This window comes from Phocoena sinus, chromosome 14 (assembly GCF_008692025.1).
Source record: "Phocoena sinus isolate mPhoSin1 chromosome 14, mPhoSin1.pri, whole genome shotgun sequence".
Classification (NCBI taxonomy): domain Eukaryota; kingdom Metazoa; phylum Chordata; class Mammalia; order Artiodactyla; family Phocoenidae; genus Phocoena; species Phocoena sinus.
Genome location: NC_045776.1, coordinates 79,066,207 through 79,090,717, shown reverse-complemented (window position 1 = coordinate 79,090,717; position 24,511 = coordinate 79,066,207).

The window sequence follows — 24,511 nt, the reverse complement described above, 5'->3', positions numbered from 1 at the left end:
ACCAACCCCTTAACTTATAGGCCTGAATGTACTAAATGGTGCCATCCCCTTAAGATTTCTTTTAGTGAACCAGGAAAAAAAGATAAAAAACTGGATAAATGGCCATTCATGGGGAATCAGGTTTTATAAAGAAGGATATGATGATGGATTACTAATGACCATCAAACTAAAAATTGAAACCCCTACTCCAGTTCCTATAGGCCCCAACCCTGAGATAGGGCACTCTTTGCTACCTTTGGCCCCTCCCACAGCGTTACCAGAGATAAGAAACCAAACTTTTGAGCCAAAAGAAATGACAATCAAGCCCAAGACCCCCCGGGACCGAATGCTCTCATTGGTCCAGGCGGCTTTTGAGGTTTTAAATGCCACAAACCCGGAGGCTACCAAATCATGTTGGCTTTGCTATGCTGCTCCTCCCCCTTATTATGATGCTATAGGATATAATTCTAATTATAATAATGTTAACACTCCAGATCAATGTCGATGGAAACAAGAAGAAAATAGTAAATTGACCCTGGCCTCAGTATTAGGAAACGGTACATGTGTAGGAACGCCCCCCTCGTCCCACCGACATCTTTGTGCCAATTTAAGCCTCCCACAGGGCTCAGGGTATCTCCTCCCTCCTCCGGATGGATGGTGGGCATGTAACACAGGATTGACCCCCTGCATTTCTTTAGAGGTCCTTAAAGCTTCAACCGATTTTTGTGTGTTAGTTCAGCTAGTCCCCAGACTCATTTATCATTCAGATTCATCCTTTCTAGATGAATATGAGGGCAGAAGAAGGTTTAAGAGGAAACCCATAACACTCACCCTGGCTGTACTCCTAGGACTAGGAATGGCAGCCGGGGTAAGAACAGGTGCAACAGCCCTCATTCAACAACCCCACTATTATGATGCCTTAAGACAAGCTGTAGATGTTGACCTCCGGGCGTTAGAAAGTTCCATAACTCAGTTAAAAGAATCCCTCACCTCGCTTTCAGAGGTGGTAATGCAAAACAGGAGGGGATTAGATCTGCTGTTCCTTAAGGAGGGCGAACTATGTGCTGCACTAAAAGAAGAATGCTGTTTTTATATTGATCATTCTGGGGCTATTACCAAAACTATGGACAAACTTAGGGAGCGCCTGGACAAAAGACAACAGGAAAGGAAAAATCAAAAAGGATGGTTTCAATCGTGGTTTGATAAATCTCCCTGGCTTACTACTTTAGTTTCCACCTTGTTAGGGCCCCTCATTATTTTATTGTTGCTCTTAACTTTTGGACCATGCATTCTGAATCGCCTGATAGCCTTTATTAGAGAACGCATTAGTACGGTACAAGTTTTAATGCTAAGGCAACAATACCAAAACTCGCAAAAAGAAACTGAAATTCCATGATTGAAATTAGTTACCAAAAAAAAAGGGGGGAATGTGGGGCCTTTAGGGACTTTCCACCCCCTCACTTGTTCCCGTAAACCAATTCTTCTCCCTATCGTGCGCCACTCCTTCTCCCTATCGAAACCAATTCTTCTCCCTATCGTGCGCCACTCCTTCTCCCTATCGAAACCAATTCTTGGAGTTTTTCAGTTGACGGCGACTTGCCAGACAGCAGGTAATTTTCCAGTTGCCCGTAACAGGTATACGCCCTAACCGCCACAATGAACAGACAACTATAACGGCCAGAAGGTGGGACAAAAGTTCCTAAGCCAATGAATTCAAAAGTCACCACATTTACCCAATCATTGTGAGAATATACCCGCCCTATGAGTAAATAAACCTATAAAAAGTATGTGATTCCGCTTTTAGGGGTTCCCCATCGGCCTCCTGCGTGAGGTTCAGGGAACCCCGGTGCATCGGCTCCTAATAAACCTCTTGCGTGTTGCAGCGGCTCTCGACTCTTGGCGGTTCTTGGGCGAGTTGGAATCCCTCGTAGACCGTTTGGGTCTAACAGCTTCATCACTTACCGACCTGTGAATCTTGGGCCTCAATTTTCTCATCAGTAAATGGGGATAATAATCACACCTTCCTCCCTGGCTTGTTTCAGGATTAAGTGCCTGGCACCAAATGAGCACCTGAATAAATGCTACCTGGTGATGTTTTATAAATAAAATTTTTTTGAGTAATCATATTGTTAGTTTGTTACTGTATATTTCGGAAACATGATATATTTGTATTACCAAAAAAGCAAGTAAGAAGCTAATTTCTTGTCATGAGGAGTTAAGGTTTTTCAGCTTAAAAGAGAGACACATATGAAATCAAAATAAAAACAATGCAGCCCAAGTGTGAATTAGAAATACATTTACGAACATGAGGCAGTTTCTCCCACAAAACATATGTATTCTCTAACTGCCCTCTTAAAATCCCTGGAAACGACAGCTAACCCAGGAGCAATGAGCCCTGATTATGGTCTCAAATATCGTTTGAGGTAACACCCAGATTATGGTCTCAAATATCATTTTCCTATTCAAAGAAAATAGGGCTCCTTGGAGAAACGGCTGACTCCTGACCTTGGGCAGAAAATGTACACGATGAGTCTGAAAGCATCATCATACCAGAGGGTAAGAAAGCTGTTGATATATTAGGGTCATTTCCAAAGGACTCAAGGGCCAACGTTAATAGTGTCCCACCAGCCAAAGATGAGATAATCTGAGCACTAATAAGTATAATGCAACGGAGTTAAACACATCAAATATGTTAAGGATCCACGAATTCATAGTGGTATAAACAACTAATTCAGTTGTTTCATTTAATCCTCAATTCAATGTTACGAAAGAAGATCTAATTAGCTTCTATGTCACAGATGAAGAAACTTAAGCTCAGAGAAGTGAAGTCTCTCATCCAAAATCACAGCTTATAAATGGAGGAGCTGGAATTCCACAGCAGATCTGCGACACTGCAAAACTGCAGAAAGTGTTCAGCAAAGTTTAACTTTCCCTCCACTACCCCACCACATCAGGGCAATAGGAAGGCAGCTAATAAAAAGTGGTGAGAAGAAGGAACTCTCAAAGTTGCATCCCACGGTCTCTTACTCCCTGGTTATAAGCAACAGGGGCTGGTGGTTGAGTGTGTAGCATGATATGTGTGTAAAATGATAATGATGAACCAGTTATAACCACTCTTGTGAGAAATCCATGAGAGCCATTAAACGGTCTTTGGTTTTAAAGTGGTAACCAGCAAGCTGTTTCTCAGATACTTCCTGATTCATGACTGTACCTTCCTGCCCCTTAGACCAGAGTTTCTTAAAGAGTGGTCTGGGAACCATTTTTACCCATGACCTAGGGTACTATCTAAAAGATGCAGGTTCATGGGCCCCATCTCAGACCTACTAAATCGAGCTCTCTCTTAAGAGCCCTGTAATCAGTATTTTTAGCCAAGTTCCCTGGGAGGAATGTGAGAGCATTAAAATTTGAGGTACTGCCTAACATCCCCCAATTGTCATATGAAACACCCTCTGTCTCTTCCTGTCTCCATCCCCCCCACCCCGTTCAATCTATTCTGCACTAGTCAGAGTGATCTTTCTAGAAGACAAATCTGAAACAGCACCACTGTTAAAAGCTTCCAGTGGCTCCCCAGTGTCCTTAGGACAGAGGCCAAATATCTTAGCTCCTTAACAATCTCCAGCCTTGTTTGCCATCGCTCCCAATACCACCCCAAACACTCCCTGCACCCCCATCACGGGGCAGCATGGGAGAAAATTATTATTGATGAGGGAACGAAGCAAGGTAAGGGGAATTCAGAGGATGGGTGAGCCACGGTGTATACCATGACGGAGTGGGAATGGGGAGAGGGATGCCATTTGTTCATCATTCACTCATGTAATAAGCCCTGTGAGCCTACAGTGTGCCAGAACTGTACCAGGTGATGGAGATACATGGAAGAGACATGGCCTGCCCCATCACTCTGAACCTTCCCCAAGTACACTCACGCTTCTACGGCTCTTCCAGAATGCCTGTGCCCACCATTCACTCTAACCCTACCCTTGTCCGCCTCCCCAAATCCTACTCATCCTTCATATAGCCTTCTGGATTCACTGGTACTTGGCCTTCCTTGGTACTTTTAGCTGAGTTAAGGTACCCCTTCTGATCCTATTCTCTCTCTCATCTCAAGATAGTTAGTAATGGGCAGGTTATGTGCCCATCACCCAGCCCCCCATGCTCCCTGGAGAATAGAGGCCATGTCTCTTCCATGTATCTCCATCACCTGGTACAGTTCTGGCACACTGTAGGCTCACAGGGCTTATTACATGAGTGAATGATGAACAAATGGCATCCCTCTCCCCATTCCCACTCCGTCATGGTATACACCGTGGCTCACCCATCCTCTGAATTCCCCTTACCTTGCTTCGTTCCCTCATCAATAATAATTTTCTCCCATGCTGCCCCATCGGGTCAGGGCCATGATCTTGGCAAAGGATGTGATGGGGGGATATTGTATCTTCCAGATGCTCCCTTTAACCTAAATAACAACTGGCCCTTCTGAAGCACTTGCCAGTCTGCAAACTCCTTTGATAAATATGCCCTCCCTACAACAGCCCTTGAAGGCAGGCAAGGTTAGTCTTCGTATCCCCACGACAGAAATGAGTGTGTTTATATATATAACTCAGGGTGCCTGTCCTGTCCACACCCGCTGTTTTGACCGCCCATGCTTAAGAGTTGGCCACAAGTAGCTGGTCATGTTATATGCTCGGAGCCTCCCCTCTGACCACAGCTGATTGGACCAGGAATGTACACTTGATTCAAGTGAGCCAATCAGGTTCTGTCTTGAAAATTTCAACTGGAAAAGAAAGAGGATTTTCCTGAAGGTCATTTTTAGCATTTATGGAACCTGTAAGCTGAGCCAATGTGCAGAGAAAAGCAGAAAGGAGCCACTAGGTGGTTTGAGAAAGAGACAAAGAAAAAGAATGGTTTTCTTGGCTTCTGATCTCTGTTCAGTGCCCCGATGGGAACCTTGTGAGATCCAGCTCTGCGTCCTGCCCTTGGGTCTCAGGAGGCCCTTCACTGTTCTTCCAATAAACTCTCCATCCTACTAGAGTTCATTTGTGTAAGTTTTTGTTCCCTGTAAACAAACAAGCCTTGCCCAGGTAGGGCTGTAAGCAAAAGGAAGAACACTTGGGAATCCGAAGACCTTAGTGACTTTGCCACTGAGCGACTGTGTGACCCCCTAAGACCTCAGTTTCCACTCCTGTCGAGTGGGAGTAGTGATAATACCCACCACACAGGATCGTATTAGTAACACCTGGAAAAGCATCTTGTAGCTACAGAATTATTAAGTGAAGTAACCTGTCCAAGTCCACTGTAATGGTAGGAGAGTCAAGCACCCTAGTGGGCAGCCAATGAGAGAGCTACAAAGGAGAGGCTCAGTGCCCTTCAACCAGGAGCCACCTTCCACAAACAGCCCTCCCAGGACACTGCCTGGACACAGGAGGAAGAATGCAATGGCCCGACCAAGAGGTTACCAGCTTCTGAGAGACACCAGCCTTCAGCGTAAGACCTGGTTACTCCATGAGGGAAGACAGCATCTCCCTCCGGCTCCATCAGTTTCTGTCTCTGGGTCCGTGAGTTCCAGGGGTAGGCATGGTGTCCGTCTTGCTAACAGGCCTATCTCGCACAGCAGGTGCTAACAGGTGAATATCTCCATAATTCTCTGTCTCCAAGTGTCTCTGTTGTGTCCACCTATGCTTTAGTGGTTCTGCCTCTCTGTGTTTTTCTCTCTCCGCCTCTCCCTCCCTCGCCCCACCTTGTCTTTCCTTTGTCTCCTTCTCGGTCTCCCCCTCTTCCGTCTCCCTGTCTGCCTCCCTCTCTCTCATCCCCTCTCGTCCTCCTCCCCACCTCGCCCGCACACACTCACACCTGCCCCAGGCCGCTCCCTCGTACCGGCTCCCTTTGTCTCGGGCCCTCCTCCTTTGCCTGGTAACCGCCCTCCCTAGCAGCCCCGCGGAAACCATAGCAACGGGCCGCCTAAGTCGCCGCCATTCGTCTCCGTTTTGTCCCTCGCAAGCTCGCCACCGCTCCAATTACAGGTACTCGGTCGGCGGCGATGCCTTTGTCTGCAGCCCATTCACAGCGAGCCGGCTCCAGGGCCCAGAAGCTACTGGGCGCTGCCTCGCAAAGCGCCTTTTGTGCCGCCTCCCGGCGCCCCGCGTCGTGCGCAAGGGCAAGGCGAGCTCGGATTCCTGCTCCGACACCGGCGGGGGGAGGGGGAAACGGAGAGGGGAACGCGGGGTAGAAGGTGCAACAGACTGACTGACCCCACAGCCTCTGCAAGAGAAGTCTCGGGCCGGAAGGGCGGGCGGTGGGAACGGGCTCGGGCTCCCCACTGCTGGCTGTGTGCTCCTCTGGGCTCCGACCTTCTGTCCATCCCTCCAGCCTGTAGGTCATCCTCAAGCCACAGAACCTTCCCACGTTCCGTCCCCTCCAGCCCAGATCTCCCCTCTCTTTGCACACTCAGCTCCTACCCCGCCTTCAGAATCCACTCCAGCGCCCCTTGCCCACCTCCATCCCACTTCACTGGCGACCGCAGCTCCCTGTGTGGTGCTTCCCCGCGTGCAATGATATGTGCATTTCTTGAGCAGCACATTAAATTCCTAGGGCTTCTTTAACAAATTACCACAAACTGGATGGCATTTATATCTCACAGTTCTGGAGACCAGGAGTGTGAAAGCCATGTATAAGCCCTGGACCTCAGCAAAGGCGCCTCCCTTGCTCACTGGCCTCAGTGCCCAGTAGAGCGTCTGTGGTCAGTTAAGAGGTGGGTCAATATTTAGTGAATGAATGACTGAGCATGAGTCGCTTTGCCTCCACAAGGCTTAGTACTCCTTAAGCATGAAACAGAAATAACAGCACTGCTTCAAAGCATCACTGAGGAGAACTCCACACCTGGCGTGGAGAGAAGGCTCAAAGACCGGTAACCAGGTGTATTCCTTTCCTGTGACTGCTGTAACAGCTCTGTGACTTAAACCACGGAACTGTATTCTCTCACAGTTCTGAAGGCTAGGAATCCAAAATCAAGGTGTTGGCAGGGCCACACTCCCTCTGAAAGCCCTAGGGGACAATCCTTCCTTGCCTCTTTCAGCTTCCAGGGGGGTGGAAACAGATGTTCCCCGGCTTATGGCTGTACCTCTGCCTCCATCTTCACATGGCCTTCTCCCCGTTCCGTTCTTCTCTTCTTCTTATGAAGACAATTGTGCTTGGATTTTGGGCCCACCCAGAAAATCCAGGATGATCTAATCTCCGGGTCCTTAATTACACCTGCAAAGTCCTTTTTTCCAAATAAAGTCATATTCACTGGTTCCAAGGATTTGACATGGATGTATCTTTGGGGAGGCCCCCATTAGACCTACTACACCGTAGTTATTTTTTCTGTAACTAAGGTCCAAGCTCCGGTTGCTGACAATTTATCAGTACTTACGAGAACCAAGTAGCTGCAGTTCTGAAAGGTACTCATTTTTATTTACTTTTCACAATGACTCTGAGAATGGAAAATCTGTCATTCCCAACTTAGAGTTGAGGCAAATGAGGCAAGAGGGGTGAAGTGATTTCCCTGCAAATCAAAAACCTGGAAATCAGGGAGAATCCCCCCAAAGCATCCTGCTCTTTACCCCTGTGTGCACAAGCCATCCCCCTGCAAAGCCCTTTCTTTCTCCTGATTTCATTGGCTGGGTCCACTCATCCTTCAGGTTCCATCTAACTGGATGTCCCTTTTCCAGAAAACCTTCTCTGCCCCCATAAGTCTGTGTTAGGACCCCTCTTCTGGTTTCCAAGTTATCCTCTATTTACCACTCGGTGTCTGTGTGTCTCCTTCCTCTCAACTGTGAATTCGTTGAGGGTAAGCACTGAGTCTAGTTCAGTGTTACATCGTCATAGCTTAGCATTGAGGCAGGCATTGAGCAAGAGCTCCATAAATATGTATTGAAGCGAGGGACTTCCCTGGTGGCGCAGTGGTTAAGAATCTGCCTGCCAATGCAGGGGACACAGGTTCGAGCCCTGGTCTGGGAAGATCCCACATGCTGCAGAGCAACTAAGCCCGTGAGCCACAACTACTGAGCCCGCATGCCACAACTACTGAAGCCCGCGTGCCTAAAGCCTGTGCTCTGCAACAAGAGAAGCCACGACAACGACAAGCCCGCGCACCGCAAGGAAGAGTAGCCCCCGCTCGCCTCAACTAGAGAAAGCCCGTGTGCAGCAATGAAGACCCAACGCAGCAAAAAAAAAAAAAAAAATCTATTGAAGTGAAATTATGCATGTAATGGCATCGTCAGAGACATTCAACTGAAACACATCAATATCAGTTATATTATCATCATTATTATTACTACCTGTTTAACTGAGATCTCAGTCCCACAGAAATCTTGGCTTGGGAGAAGGCTAGTGGATAGTTATTCCTAGGACTTAAATAATTGCAAAGTTTTAAGACTTGTATAATTGGTAAAATGCTGGTGCCATTAATAAAACGCAGAGAATCAATATGTAGACCAATGCTTATCCAACATTAATGTGCACACAAGTCACCTGGGACTGGTTAAAAATGCACATCCTACTCGGTCCGTGGCAGGACCTGAGATTCTGCACCCATATGCTTTCAGATGATGCCCACACAGCTGGCCCTGGAGAGAACTTGAGACGCAAGGATGCAGCGGATTTGAGCAGAAGGGCCAAGATGATGAGTTGGATTTGGAAATGCTGAGTTTGAGCTGCTGAAGTGATTTTCAAGTGAATATTTCACTGAGGCAGCTGTAAACACAGGCCAGGACTTGGAGAGAGAGGTGTGGGCTACCGCTTCCAATATGGCGCATCATATCAGATGTTGGTGAGTTCGCACATGGGCAAGAAAAAACAAAGATATTGGGGGAGTACCCACATTTGGGAGGAGGAAAATGAGAGAAATAGAGAAGGAGTAGTTGGAGAGAGAGAGAGAAACCAGGATAGTGCAGAGTCAGAAGACAGCCCACTGCTGCAGACCCCATGGATATGAGCGAAGAACTTGCTAATGGAATCTGTGGCCTTGAAATAAAGGTTTTACTGGAGTCCAGAGATGTGTAAAACAGACACTGTTGCCCCCACCCCATATGCCCTTGGCCCACCTGAATTCACCTGCAGCCGCAGCCCACGATATCCCCGTGCACACGCTTTCCACCTCGAGCACCCGTATCTGTCTGTCCTCTCAGCCTGAGGGCCTCCTCCAGCAACCAGGGAGCTTGCTGGGCCTCAGCCCGTATGGATAGGGGAGTTAACACCCAGGGGGCCAAGGGGGCAACCTTAAATGATACGGTGTGGGAGTAGATGCATAAATACCCCAGTCCCTCAGTTCTCCAGGGGGTGGTTCTAAGGTGTGGTTCTCAGTAGCACGAAGCCCCAACTGCCCACAGCAGTCGTCCCCTCAGTGACACTCCTCCTCTTCTTGGTTTTTCTCCCTTTCCCATCTCACTTTTCCACTCCCTCACTCATACTTCCTGAGATCACCTCCCTAATAAATTCTTTGCATGTTAAGTCCTTGTCTCAGGGTCTGCTTTGGTGGGAGAGAACTCACCTGAGACAGGTTAGTGGCCATAAGGCAAGGGGTTAAGTCTGAATGGCTAATACAAAGAACAAGTGCATTAACACAAGAGATGCAAGGAGTTTTAAGCCAGTCTTGCAAATAGCCCCTCCTCCACTAGCCCAGGCAAGTAATAAGCTCAGCCGGGCAAGTGACCTGGTGATTAGGTTGAGTGATTTCTCCCGGATGAGAGAAAGCCTTGGGGGCAGGTCCACACGAGCACCCCCCTGCCCCCAGCATCACCACCACCACCAATCCACCTTAACACTGGTCTGCGCACAAAAGAGCAGACTCTGTCCCCGGAAATGGGCCAAACTTGAGGGAGAGGGTAGAGTTTGCCTTGGTTCACCTCTCTGGAGAGAGGCTCTGCGTGCAGCTGAGGTTGCTTCTATATATAACGCACAAGCACAACTAATAAAACCGATTGTAAAGCACTTTGCAGATCCAAAGTGCCACATAAATGCTAAATAAGAAAATTAATCTTAGCTACAAAGAACTCACATTGTGAGACAGTAGTGGTTTTGAGACTGTGCCAGGGAAAGGGGAATGTGTGCCCTCTCCAGCTCCCGCACTCTGCCCTCACTCTCCCCCCAACCAACATAGGCTCACGCAGTCCTGAGGAGCACGTGGGTTCTCCCGTGTGCACCCCTGACACACGCACACATATGCACACACACTCTAGTACATATACCCCACACACATACCACACACACACATATGCACACAGAGACATTTTTATAGCCAGACATGTACACCCAGATGCACCCTGATACATGAACACCTGCCAACACATACACCCCCCCATACATACTCACCACCCCACACATATACACCGAGAGACACCTTCATAGCTGCGCATATACACCTACATACACACCCAATACATACATCACTGAGACCAGAAGTCACCCATTAAGCAGCAGGGCTGAGATGTGAACCCAGACAGCATCTAGAATCTACACTTTGAACCCCTGTCAGGTGGGAAAACAGAGGCTCTGAGAGTCGAAGTGATTTGCCCATGATCACCCAGGTCAAAGTGCAGAGCTGGGGGTTGGACTGGGCCTCCACCTCCTGACTGCACGGTGCTTCTTGCTGAGCTGACATGCCACGGACGTTTCCAGCCTAGACCCGTGATGCTAGAAGCTTCTGCTGATAACGTGCTCCTCCAGTCTGCTATTCTGTACCAGTTCCAGGATGACAGCTGCATGAACCACTCACCAGCCGCAGGGTGGCTGGGTTGCCTCCTGAGTGTCACCTGCTGTCCCCAGCCCCTTGGGGGGAAAGAAAATGCCACCAGCTCTCCGCTGCTGTCTGAGGATGGCTGTGGTCTCTAGCCCCCTTCACACCAGCTTCAGATAGCACAGACCAGGCAGAAGGAAACCTCAGCCAGATCTTCTGCAGGGCACGGAGACTGTGGAATAGCTTAGCAGATAGGAATGAACGTTATGGCTGCCTGGAAAGGCTCTCTGTGGAGCCAAAGGGGTATCAGTCATCCCCTCTCTTGCAGGAGAGCAAGCTGGCCACAGGGCTAAACGCAAGCCAGGGTCCCCAAGGTCAGAGCCTCCTTAATTCTCAAGATGAGGAAACGTAACACCTGCAGTAACACCAGCTGGTCTTAGTGAGCACCTACTACACACTAAGCACTGTGCTAGGTGCTTTTGCACTGAGTTCTCTATAATCCTCACTATACTCTAGGGACATAAACCGTCATTAGGCCCCCTTTACTGAAAAAGAATGGAGGTCGGGAAGGCTTGCTCAGGGCCACACAGCCAGGAGTGGCTTTCTGACCCCAGACATATAGGTGCCCACCCACTCCAGACGGGAAAGCTCCTGTCCCAGTTATCCTCCAAGTCAGTGACTGGCGGAGACCACAGCTTCTGCACCCTAACACCTGAATTACCTTAGACATCATGAAGCCTACTTTGCAACTAGTAATGGACACAGATAGAGGATGAGTCATAGGGCCAGAATTAAGAGTATAGTGGTCACGGGTGTGGAGGGAGAGAACAGACGGTTGCCCATCATGGCCATTCCTCGACTCAGAAGTAGAGTCATAGTCTAAGCCATTCTCACTCCCTTGCCAGGGATTGGTTTGGGAACGGGACAGGGGACTTAGTTTTTGGCCAATGCCTTGCTGGAAATGTTTCCTTGCTCTTAAAGAGACAGAGTCAGGGTGGGGGTAGGGACAAATTAGGAGCATGGGATTGATCAACAGATAAAATCGATAAGCAACAAGGATTTACTGTATAGCACAGGGAATTATACCCAATATCTTGTCATAACCTATAATGGAATATAATCTGCCAAAAAAACCCACTAATCATTATGCTGTACACTTGAAACTAACATAATATTGCAAATCAACTATACTTCAAAAAAAAAATTAAGAGGGACATAGTCAAGACAAGGCCTCTCATCTTCCCTGGATGTTATATGTGGATGTGATACCTGGAACCACAGCAGCCATTCTGTGACTTTAAGAAGAGTCAGACTAAAGGCAATTCTCATGAGTTTAGAGATGGAAAGAATCCAGGTTAGATGACATTGTTGAAATGCTAATTAACTAACCACAGAACCAAATTTCCTCCAGACTGCCTGTTAGGGATATTATGAAAGTCCTTCTTGTTTAAGTAATTGAGTCAAGGTCTTCCATTACTCGCAGCCAGAAGCACCCTCACTAATACAGTGGACCTTAAATTCTGGTGTCAAACTGCATGGGTTCTAATCCTCACTCCACCACCAATTAGCCATGTGACCTTGGGCAAGTCTCTTGATACTTCTGAGCCTTGGTCTTCCTCCTCTGTAAAATGTGGTGGGTCATAATAATCCAGGGTGATTGTGAAGATAAAATGAGAGGATAAAAATCAAAACGCTCTGCAAACAGAAAAGCCTGAGGTATTGCTGGATATTATTGTTGTGGCTGATGTTACAGACTCAGCAGGGCCAGAAGAAGCCTGGGGCATCCCAGGGGGCCCAGAGCCTGCCCTTGTTCCTGGCGATGGACTCAAGGAAGACAGCAGCTGCACACACTCAGATAAGGCCATATTTGCATCCCCCCAGCCTCTCCTGCCCACGATCTGCAGGCTGAGCCAGACCGCAACCCTTCCCAGGGGCACAGAGCCAGCAAAGAGCAGCTGATGGAGGGAGGGATGCTGAGGTGGGGGCTGAGAGGAGGCTGCACCTCAGCCGTGGAAGCCCCACCAGAGAAGCTCCTATGCCAGGAACAGTACAGTATTCTAGCTGTCATATTCGGACAGTCTCCTGGGTGGCCAGATCCTTTGTTTTCAGCCTCTCATTCAGCCCTCATAGCAACTCTATGAAGTAGATGTATATTCCTATATTATGGATGAGGGAACCAAAGCTCAGAAAGGTTAACAAACACGTGCAAGTTTAAACAGCCGGGAGTGGGAGGGCCAGACTCCAAAGCCATGCTCTTAACCACTGTGCTGTAGCCGAGAAAATTAGGTGCCCTTCAAGCTACACAGAGAGAAGAATGCATGAGCAGTACTGGGAAGAACTGGACTCCTGTGTTCACTGACCTGGCGTTCGCGGAGCCCACCGCCGAGCCGATGACGGAAGCATTCAGGCTTCATCTGTTCCTACGTTTTGCCTTTGACATGCTGGCCTATCTCAGAACTTTCCTTTTCCTTCTGTGTCAGCTCTCTCAGTAAGGGTCCTGGTCCCCAGGAGAGAGCTCCTGAGGGAGACAGTGCTCTCTGAAAATGGCTCCAGAAAAGTGGAGACACCACCTTTCACTAAGAGTCTGGGGGCCCAAGAGGGCGAGCGAGAAGCAGCATGTGGGAGTGGGCTGGTGACACTCCCCCATCCAGATGCACCCTCTGCCTCGGGAGGCTGACGCATATGAAGGGCATCCATGGGCCCCCTGGCTTCTAGCTGCCCCGTGAGTTTAGCCAGTGGGAGGCACCGGGAGGGGCTGGAAAGCTAGGAGAGAGAGTCGGGGGTGTTTCTCCCATCCCCTTTCCTACTCCCTAACTCGGCACTGTGGTTTTGGCTGTGGCTAAGCCCTTCCGTGACCACAGCTCCTCTGGCCTCCCTTCCCTGGCTGCACCTCTCACCAGGTTCTGAGAGCCCCATTCCTCTCCTTTATATTCAAGCCTTAGGTTCAACTGCTCCCAGCTATTGCTAGTGTCTGCGTCTCCCCACATCCCTCATCAATCCCCCTAACCTTGCCCACTCCTCTGTGAGCAGTCCTTTCATCAAATGTTCTTCAAACTCCCAGCTTTCTGTTTCCTCACGTGGCTCTGAGTGGTGGGATGTGTGCGTGGGAGGGGAGGCCGGAATGTAATGTGTTCTCAAGGAGTTGGACTGTCTTGGCTCAGCTATTCAGTGAATTGCCAGTGGGAGGGGCTTAAGAAATCACCAGAGGTTGGCAATGTCCGTGGATGCCATTGGAAGAGGGTGGAGCTCGGTGGCTAGGGCAGTTCTCTATTTCTGAAGGATGCAAGCTCTGACAAGCCAAATTCCACCTGGCCTAGTCTGCCTGTCTACCCGTGAACTTCAGAATAGTAAAGAGGAAACAGCCTATGACAGTGAGACGGTATCCAGCTCTCACACACAATAGCTACATGGCACTTTTATTTATTTATTATTTTCTTGCGGTACGTGGGCCTGTCACCGTTGTGGCCTCTCCCGTTGCGGAGCACAGGCTCCGGACGCGCAGGCTCAGCGGCCATGGCTCACGGGCCCAGCCGCTCCGCGGCACGTGGGATCCTCCCGGACCGGGGCACGAACCCGCGTCCCCTGCATCGGCAGGCGGACTTTCGACCACTGCGCCACCAGGGAAGCCCTCCATGGCACTTTTAAATTGACAAAGTATTGTTTCATGAATTCACTCAGCTGAGGCTCACAATTATCCTGTGAGGCAAACAGATAAAGGCCACTTCCCCCCACTTTACAGAGGAGAAAATTAAAACTGAGAGAAAGGAAGGGACCCAACTAAAGTCACACGGCCCCAGAAGGTCTCAACCACCAGCCATGGTGCTCGAAGTCTGAGGCTCCTCGCAACACACCTCACATTTCTAGCCGATGTACTCTCTGCCTCGGTGGCTGAAGGATCACTTGGCAAACCTAAGAAGGCTGTCCTTCCCTTAGACTCAAAAATAAATAAATGAATAAGAGCTAGCTAGAATTTGTCCACTGAGCACCTATTATGTACCAGGCACTGGGCAAAATACTTTATATACACTTCATCCTTTTTAACCTTCAACAATGCTGTGAGGTAGCTGTGGAGGAAGCTGAGGCTCAGAGAGTTTAAGTGATTTGCCTAAAGTCACACATCTGGTAAGTAACAGACCTAAGATTTGAAATTAGATCCTTCTTATGCCTCCTGTGCTTAACCATTGCACTGAACTGCCTCTAGGCCAAATGTTCCGGAAAGAGAGCACTGACGTGATGCATGAAAGGCATGTCCTTCCCCTCTGCCAACGCCTGGAGCTATGTTAGCAAGAGCAGTGAACTGCATATTGAAACGATCATTCTGCAAACAGCACCTGTAGTCAGGCAACCCCTGTGCTGGCAGTTTTCCTTAAGTTTTCTGATCCCACACAATGTTGCCCTGGACTTGGGGGGATGAGAGAGTCAAGTTTCCACGGATGGAATGAATGATACCGCATACATCTTCGGCATTTCACATCTCAGGATGTGTTTTGACATTCAATGGGTCATTTCATCCTTACAGCAAACTGTTGGGAACACGGGACAAATATTCCCTATCCTATCTTTCTCTGGAGAAAACTAAGGATGCAAAGAAGTAAACAGATTTTCCCAAAGTCACACAGCCGGTACAGGGGGAACCTGGATTCCAACTTACATAGATTAGATTCCAAAGCTTATGATCATTCTACTCTAACATGCTGTTTGACATGGATGGGATAAGAATCTGAGAGGGGAAGTGACTTGTCCATGGTCACACAGCAAGACAGTGTCACTGGGATTAAACTCAACCAACACACCATATGCTGCACCTGTCAGCCACCAGACTTCCTCCTTTCCGTCTCCTCCTCCCTTCCCGGCAGTTCTCCCCTCTAGGGGCGTTCCCTCAAGTCCCTCTTCTAGAAGCAGCTAGAACTAAGAGGTGTCTCCCAACCCATAGCCTCCTTGGGGAGAAGTAAAGGAGAAGGAGAGACTAATAAGAAGGGGGGAAAGCCCTGATGGGCTTTATTTGCACGAGCTGGTTATAGCACATCTCCAGAACGCTTGGAAGTATCTGCCTGCTCTCGGTCTGCAGGAAGGAGGTGGAACAGCTGTGTGCACAGCTGCTGGAGGAATTCTTTAAAGAGCAGAGGTGATGCCATTTTTCTACCAGCAGTAGCAGCAGCAGGGCAAGTGCTTGAGGCTCATTTTGGGTTCATTCTCTCTCTGTCTGAGGTTCATGTGTTTAGAACAGCTGTACACACAGAGCAAGGCTATAAGGCAAGGAGGCCTCTGAAGCAAGGTCAGGAGCCCCCAGTCAAATTCCTGTAACTGACTATTCACAGAGGTTGCTTACAAACAGAAAACGATAGCTAAGACACACTGTGTGCCAGGCACTCTTCTAAGCTATATACATATTTCATTTCCATATTCATATTTATATTTCATATATATTAATTTAATCCTCAAAACATATAATCCAAAAGAATCTCTACGCCATAACTACTGTTACTGTGACCCGTAGTTCTCAAATTTTAGTGTGTTCAAGAAACACCCCCAAGACATTGTTTAAAAATCAGATTCTTGGACTCCTGCCCTCTGAGCTCAGGAGAGCTAGACGGCCCAGGGATTTGCATTTTACTAAGCTCCCCTGCTTGGTTCTTGTACAGGTAGTGGATAGACCACTCTCTGAGAAAGACTGGTAAGGAGATACGTTCATTTGCACACTTCACGGGCGAAAAATAGGCCAGCACCTGGGATAGGCATACAGGAGTTGAGGAGAAGTAGTTATAATGCTAGATGTTACCTGGATGTTAACTATATTCCAGGCACCTTGCTAAATGCCTTACATTCACTAATGCTTAATTATCAGAACAACCCCCTAGGTCAGGTAATATAACCTCCACATTACAGACAAGGAAACTAAAGTCCACAAAGGTAAAGTAACTTGTCCAAAGCCTCAGTTGTCCAAAGCCTCAAAGATAGCAAGTAGAGGAACTGGGATTTGAATGCAGGTCTGTCTGATTCCAGACACTGTGATGTTAGTCATGGATGCACATTTCCTACCCTTGTGGAACTCCCAGACTAGCGGAAGAGCCAACCTAGGGACCTAAATAGTCAAAGCAACACAGTAAAAAATAAAAAGAACCACAGAGTTTTATAGTTCTAAGAGTTGTGAAGGTTAGTAGGGGAGATAGATCACTTCCTATCAAAGGACAACCCTGGTAGGCTTCCTAAGGGAGGTGATCTTTATATAGGGTCTTTTTTTAAAATGGTAGGATTTGAACACAGTAGCGATGGGAGTTGTAGGGAAGACAATTCCAGGAAGAGGGAGTATCATAAGCAAAAGCACCGATGTGAGGAAGAACAGGGATTTGATGGGAAACATGAGCAATACCACTCGGTTGGTGTGAAACTATAGGCAAACCGGAATAATTCACCCTCTAATCGCTTTCAAATGTTTATTCAAATGTCATCATCTCCATAAAACCTTGGCTGGCCACCCCATTTACAGCTGCAGTGAAAATTCTGCCCTCCCTGTTCCGTTACTCTGCTCTATTTTTTTCCAAAACACTTTTAACCTTCTAATATATAATTTGTTTTTTTTTCCTTAACGTCTTGTCTGACTCCACCCACTAGAACAAAAGTTGCAAGCGGGCAGTGATTTTTGTCAGTGTCGTTTATCGTTGAATCCTGGGTTCTATAACAGGACCTGGGATGTGATAGGTGATCGATTCAAATTTTTAAAATTTTGAATGAAGGAAGAAGGAGCATCAAGAGAAGAGTGTGCTCGGAGATTTCAGCACCTCAGACAGAGACCACTGTTATCGCTCCTGGGAGTTTCATACCTGGCTGCCCACCTGATTGCACTTTGGTAGATCTGGGATGGGGGACCAAATTCCTCCTTCCCTCTCTCCCTTTCTTCCTTCCTGCCTCCTTTCTAATTCTCCACTGATGAATCTAATGTACATCCAAGATGAGACACCATGTCATATCCAGCTGTGGCAGGCTACATAAGCCACTCCTACTGCAGACATCAGTAGAGTTTCCAGGATCCTGACATCCTGACCAGGCTGGTGACATAAACAATGTCCCAAGTCTGGGGGGTACAGGTGGAGTTCTCCCATTAAGGCAGGCTTAGCCCACAAGAGCGATTCCCGAATCAATTCCCTACCACAAGACAGCCTGGCGCACTCTCTTCTCCACCAAAACATCTTTGACAAATCCTATTCCTCTCCCTCCTCCTTTCTGACGAGTCCTCAGAGACGCCCACCAGTCTGTTCTGATACATATTTATCAGCTTGGGGCTGTCTTCCCTTCCACCATCACCCTTGTATTCTCCCCCACGTTAATCAGGGAAGGCAGATGGATGATGGTACCCTGTGCAACCTAATTAAGATAAAAGCTTCCACTGGTCTCCCTGCTGATGAGACAAAAGATGTTGCCAGCAGTAACTCCTGGTGCCGACACGTCTGATACGTGTAGCCCCGTGGAGGCTAGGGTCTCGGTAGCTGCCTTCAGAACAAAAGGATCCCAGTTACACAAGCTCCCAAGACATGGGCAGCTGTGGAGGATGGAGGAGATAAATCCTGAACCTCATGTTTGCTAAAAACTCTTAGTTTCTGTATCCAGAATCTGGCTACTTCTCACCACCTCCACCTGGATTATTGCAGTGGCCTCTTCACTGGTCTCCCAGATTTCATCCTTGCCCCTCTATAGCCCATTCTCAATGCAATAACATTGCCATACTGTTGTGTTCCTTTTGAAACAAACTGACTGACGTCACTCCTCTTTTCAAAACCCTCCAATGGTTCCCCAAGTCACTCAAAGTAACAGCCAAAGTCTCTATATGGCCCTACCTGTTTGGCCACAGCTACTGCTACGATCACGCTTCTTCCTATTCTCCCCTACTCTGTTCCAGTTGTATTGGTCTCCTTGCTGCTTCTACAACACCCAGCATACACTCTGGCCATCTGCTTTGCACTGGCTACTCCCCCTCGTGACCTTCCCCCAGGTAGCCATCTGGCTCATCCCCTTACCTCCTGACCACCTTATTTAACACTGCAACATACACCACCAATCACCCTTACTCTGATTTATTTTTTTCCTATAGCAGACATCGCCTTCTACTATACCAGACAACTCATTTGTCCGTTATTGGACAACTAGCACGTGAGCACCACAAAGACAGAGATTTTTGTCTGTTTCGTTCCCTGCTGCTTCCCCAGCCCCTTAAATTGTGCCTGGCACATAGTAAGCACTCAGTAAACATTTACTGAATAAATGGATAAATAAATCAGCAGGGAAACAAAAATTTACATTACTCAAGATGGCTAGAAGGAACAAAGGCGACTGTGGCAAAAACATGGAAACCAACATAAGAAAACATTCCCTGACGTGTAGTCATCAGGGGCTTGACAGTCTACAGGTGTGCAACCTGACTGTCTCAGTCCTGCATCTTATAAGTACACCTGAGGTCACATTAACGTCCTGGCTCTGCCATTCCCTGGCTGTGTGACCTTGAACAAGTTACTTAACCACTATAACCTTTGATTTTCTCATATGTAATAAGGGGATAATAATAGAAACCCACCTCATGAGTTTGTTGTGGGACTTAAATGACAATGTATCTAAGCGGCTTGGAATAGTGCTCTAAGCTCAGTGAGCAGTTACTAATGGGAGCCCTCATGTGCTAACATAGTTCCTAAGCCACTCACAGGAGGAGGGACACAGAGCGGAAAACTGGGTCTCAGAGCTGCTCAAAGCTCTCTCTATGACTCCTGCCACCTGGCTATATCCCCTAGAGGGCACCATGAACCCTCAGAGGCCAGAGCAGCACTGAGGCTTCAGGCAAAATTGTAGAGATGAATTTTCCTTAAATCAGGCTCCCACTTCTTTCCCTTAGAAGCCCTGCTTGCGTCCAGAATCACATATTTCTTGCACCTGACAGCTCTGACTTTTCATCTAACTGCTAAACTTCACTGGAGATCAAAATTAGGCCATTAGCTCGGTGTGGATGGAGATGAATCTGGTTAAGGGGAGGGACAGACACTTGGTTATTCTTATTTTCCTCTTCTTCTTCCCCCAGCCCTCCCGGCCCCAAATCTCCCTTCTCCTTAACTACAAAGCAACAGTCCCCATGCATGTCAATGAAAGCAAGCAATTCTAGCCAAAACAGTAACTGTTTGTTGTTTAAGCTGCTGAGTTTCAGAGTTGTTTGTCATGCAACAATAGATAACTAATACATCTGGAAAGAGACCTGAAAATCTGCACTTCTAACAGCTCCCAGGGGATGCCCTGCTTCTATGAACCACCCTCTGAATAGCCAAGAGATTAGATGATTTGCTCAAGAAAAATATAGCTAGTCGTAAGTGGTAAAACATGACTTTGAACTCAGATCAACCTGTCCACATCCCCTGGGCACTCACTGTTCCAACATATGCTGAGAGTGTTGGACAGCAAGCACTGCAAGTCTCCACCTGAGGCTTCCTTCCTGCCCACTCGGGACATCCTGGGAGTTCTGCAAGTTAATGCCCAGTGGCCGCAGTTACCCGATGATGGCTGGGAACTGAAAGGTAAATACCCCAGCTTCCTTACCTCCTACGTGGGATAACTGAGGTGTGTTCTACAACGCCTTCCACAAGTCCCCAGAGAGACTGAGTTCCAGTGGTCCTAATTTGCTCAATATTAGGACCACTGGAACTCGGTGCTAATTTGCTCAATAACAAGCCTTATTGACTTTTTTTCCCCTTCCCTATGTCACTTTCCCACTACCCTACCGATAATTCTTGGGTTCACCTCCCAAATAAACTACTTGAACTCAAATCCTTGCTCTGGGATAGATACAATGTGCCAGCCGCAGTGCAAAAAGCTCTAAATATATCATCTCACTTAATCTCTACAACAAGTAATATTTCCATTTTATAGACACCTGAGGCACAGAGAGGGTGACTGACTCACCAAAGGTTACACAGCTAGGAATGAGCAGCACAGGATTTGAAAACAAGCCTCTCTGACCTGAAAGCCTAGGTTCTTATACTTCTAGCCACTCTCTACCCACTGCCGTCTGCTCTCAGTCTAAAGCCATCCATCTCCATTCTCAGGTCCTTCTCCCCGCCCCTGCTTATAAAAACTGCCACGCCTCAGGCCCCATCCCAGTGTGTCTCCTACCCTAGGAAGAGGCCACTAAATCAGTATGAACGTTCCCCAAACTAAGTTCCTAAGTAACTAAGATCTTCTCAAGACTCGTCCCCCCAAAAGCAATCCCAGCAATAGGGAATATCATCGGGTTTTCCAGCACATCTGGGGATCCAAACAGAAGAGAATCCACTGTGACAAGTGGATCTCAAATCAGTCCTCACAGGCGACAATTTAATTCAGCAAACTATAGGGCTTCTTCCTGGGGATGCGGGTAGGAGTTTAGCTTAGTATTCTCTGCTCCAACTCATTCCCACAAATGTTAAACAAAATCTACCCTGTGTCTGGCTCACAGCAGGCTCTCAGCAAATGTTTCTTGAATAAATGAAACAATCAGTGAATGGATCAGTGAACCAATGAATACAGGTGGACCGCCTAGCTGGGCACAGAGAGACCCTGCCCACTCCCAGGATATCTCCTGCCCATTTAATTTCACAAAAGAGCAAAGTGCTGAACCACCTGTACTAAGAATCACAACTCTATTCATGTGGAATGCTTCCCAAATTTTTCAAGATTACTCCCTATGTGATGTCTCATTTTATACTCATCCCTCCCACAACAGCCTTTGAGTCGGAATGGGAATGGAAGGCAACCGAGTGTGAATGAAAGAACTTCAGCCCCTAAGTCCAAGGGACGTTAAGCTCTAGCCCTGGTTTTGCCACCATCTGCCACTAACATGCTATGTGACCTGGGGATGGCCTCTTCCCCATTCTGAGGACCAGTTTCCTTGTCTTTAAAATGAAAAGGGTCAGACTGAATTTAAGATCAGAGTCCCTTCTGGTGCTAACATTGTAGGATTCCAATATCTATCCAGATAGAAAGGGAGGGCAGAAGAGGGCCAAATTTTATCTATTGCAAATTTCCCCATGATTCTGCAAATGTCATCTGTGAATCTCGGTACAGTTATTCCTACCAACAGTAAACGCTGTTTTACTGTCTGCTCATCGTGTTCTTGGGACTATGCAGGGAACGCTCTATACATTATCGTACTTATTCCTCACAACAACCTGTGAGCCTGGGCTTGATCTGTCATTTATAAATGCTTTCAACTGCCAGAAGCAGGAAACCTGACGACCCATGGCTTAAGCCACAGGACATACTTAACAAGGAAACTGGATGTCCCACTGCTGGTTCAGTATCTCAATGACATCATTAAGTACCTAGGTTCTTATATCCTTCTCTTCTATCATTCTCAGAGTACTGGTTTTTCATTTACAGATTTGTTGCCTCATGATCACATGATGGCTACCATGGCTCCAGACATCATAATCCAGACATTATAACCCCACACAACAACATTCAAAGCAGAAAGGAGGAAAGGGAGAGAGAGAGCTCTATCCTCAAGTATGTACTGCTATCTTTTTTATGGGAAAAAAATCACTCCCAGAATCCTCTATGCCAGTTTCCTTTTTATCTCATTGGACAAAACTCAGTCACATGGTCACCCCTGGCTGCAAGGAAGACTGGAAAAGTATTTGCCTTTTTCAACCGTTACACTGGGAGGCAAACTCGAGAAGAAAAATGACACGTGCTATTGGCTAGGAAACCGACAGTTTGCCCTACTCTTTATTTCCATTTGAAATTCAGGAAACTGAGGCTTAGAGAGGTTAAGTAACTTGTTCAAGGTCGTGCAGTGAATAAGTGGCAGAAGCATGAGTATAATCATCCCCCTCCTCCAAAGCCTGTGCTCTGAACTACTGTCACAAATCACCCTGGGAACCAATCAGACCTTAAAAGGTTGAATGGTGGGCAATTTAAAAGGGAGTTGTTTTTTCTAAAAGGATATTGAAAGAGAACAAGGATGTCAAATCAGGCTTGAAGGTCCAATGATGAGAGAGATAGGCAACGACTCTCCTCTGGAAGGCAACAGCATTCTGCCCAGAAACCTGGCAGGCTGGTGAAGATGAGGCAGCATTGTCCCAAGCCCTTGGCACCCCACCCCAGTTACAAGCTTGGCTGCACACAGATCTGCCTTGCCCTCGTCAGCATAAGCAGCTGAGTCCGAAGATGGTTCTCCCACGGAGGGAAGCAGGAACCCTGGAATGGGCTGGTCATTCCTGAGCCACGTGTCAAGGGGCTTTTAATAGCATAATCACTCTCTCCTATGAAGGCCAGTGGTGACAGACCTTTTAATGAAGGATAATGGTATTTTGCATTTAAATATACTCAGCCACTGACTCATTACTGCAGTAGCCATCAGAAAGACAAGTAAATCAAAGGGAAGGAAGAGTTTATCAGGCTTGGGGAGAAACCAGGCTAAGATGTGGACCACCAGGGACCCACAGGACCGCCGCAGCCAACGCAAGTAGCTCCTGAGCCCTCTTTGGTGGAGAACCGGACTGCGTGGAACATTTCCATCATCACAGAAAATTCTATTGGACAGTCCTAAAATGGAACGAGGCTGGAGGAGGGTTACTTTCCCGAAGGAAAATCAAGACGCTGGGACCTGAAGAAGAGTGGATAGATGTTGAAGAAGCAAAACAGATGCCCGCTGAGAGTCATTCTTAATTTAAGAGTTGCAGACTTCTGAAACTAAAGAGAGCTATGGACCTTCTCCCCAGGCGGGATAAAATTGCAAACAATTCACGGACACAGAATTCTCCTTAGCATCTCAGAGGGGTCATAGGCTCTCATAAGCTCCCTGAAGCCAAGCAATGAGCAGTGACCCCAGTTCAGAATGGCTGGTGTTCAGGGAATTTTAGCAAGACAGTGGGTGCTGGAGGGAATAACTTTTAAAGGCTTTACTGCCTGAGGGCTGTCTCCAGAGCTTCCTTTATTCTCCACCCCAATGCCCTTAGTCTGGGAACAAGAAGAATTTGTCTCCACTCCTAATTATCGGGTAAGACACAAACGATGCAAATATTATGCTAAATGAGGCCCCTTAAAATAGCAGAGAGCAAACCAGAGCTGAAGATGCCTTGTCATTTGCAATTTGCAAACGAGTTTGATGCCTTTCTTCATTCTCTCCCCACTGCCCACCCCTGTGGTTGATGTTAATCTGAATTCCTGAAGGAGTCACCTTCCTCCCAGAAAGGTGTCTCTTGAGGGGAGGCAGGGAGGAAAATGGGGGGATGGAAATGCAGCTCGATTGCCTACATGTGATTAGTAATTACACGCCAAGAGTCGCTCCGGAGAGAAACACTGTCACCCTCTGATGAGGAAAAGGCTTTGAGAGGCAGATCTCCCAGGTGGAGAGTGGAAGAGGAAGGTGATGAGAAGGGTAATAGATATGCAATCGGGGGGCTGCTGCTAGTTGGGCTGGGGGAGAGGCACGCAGGTTATTCCACCCTTTGCCAGTGTTTGCACTCCACCATTCATCAGCACGGGGACCTTGAGCTACGTGTGGCTTAAACTGTGTGCCTCAGTTTCCTTGTCTGTAAAATGGGGATAAAGCTGGTACTTGCTTCCTAGAGCTGTTGGAAGACTGAAAAAATTCTTATTACAGTGCATGCATCCAAACAAGCTCCAGTTCAGCCTCCAATTGACAAGACATTGTACTTGGGACCGTACAAGACCTCAGGAAGGCCACCCTGGTCTCTGCCAACATAGACCCACATCCTTTAAAAATGGAACATCATAGTCTATAACCAACTTCCAACTACTTGTGTCACCAGAAAGGAATGCTGGTTTGGGCAATCCTAGACAACAGTAACC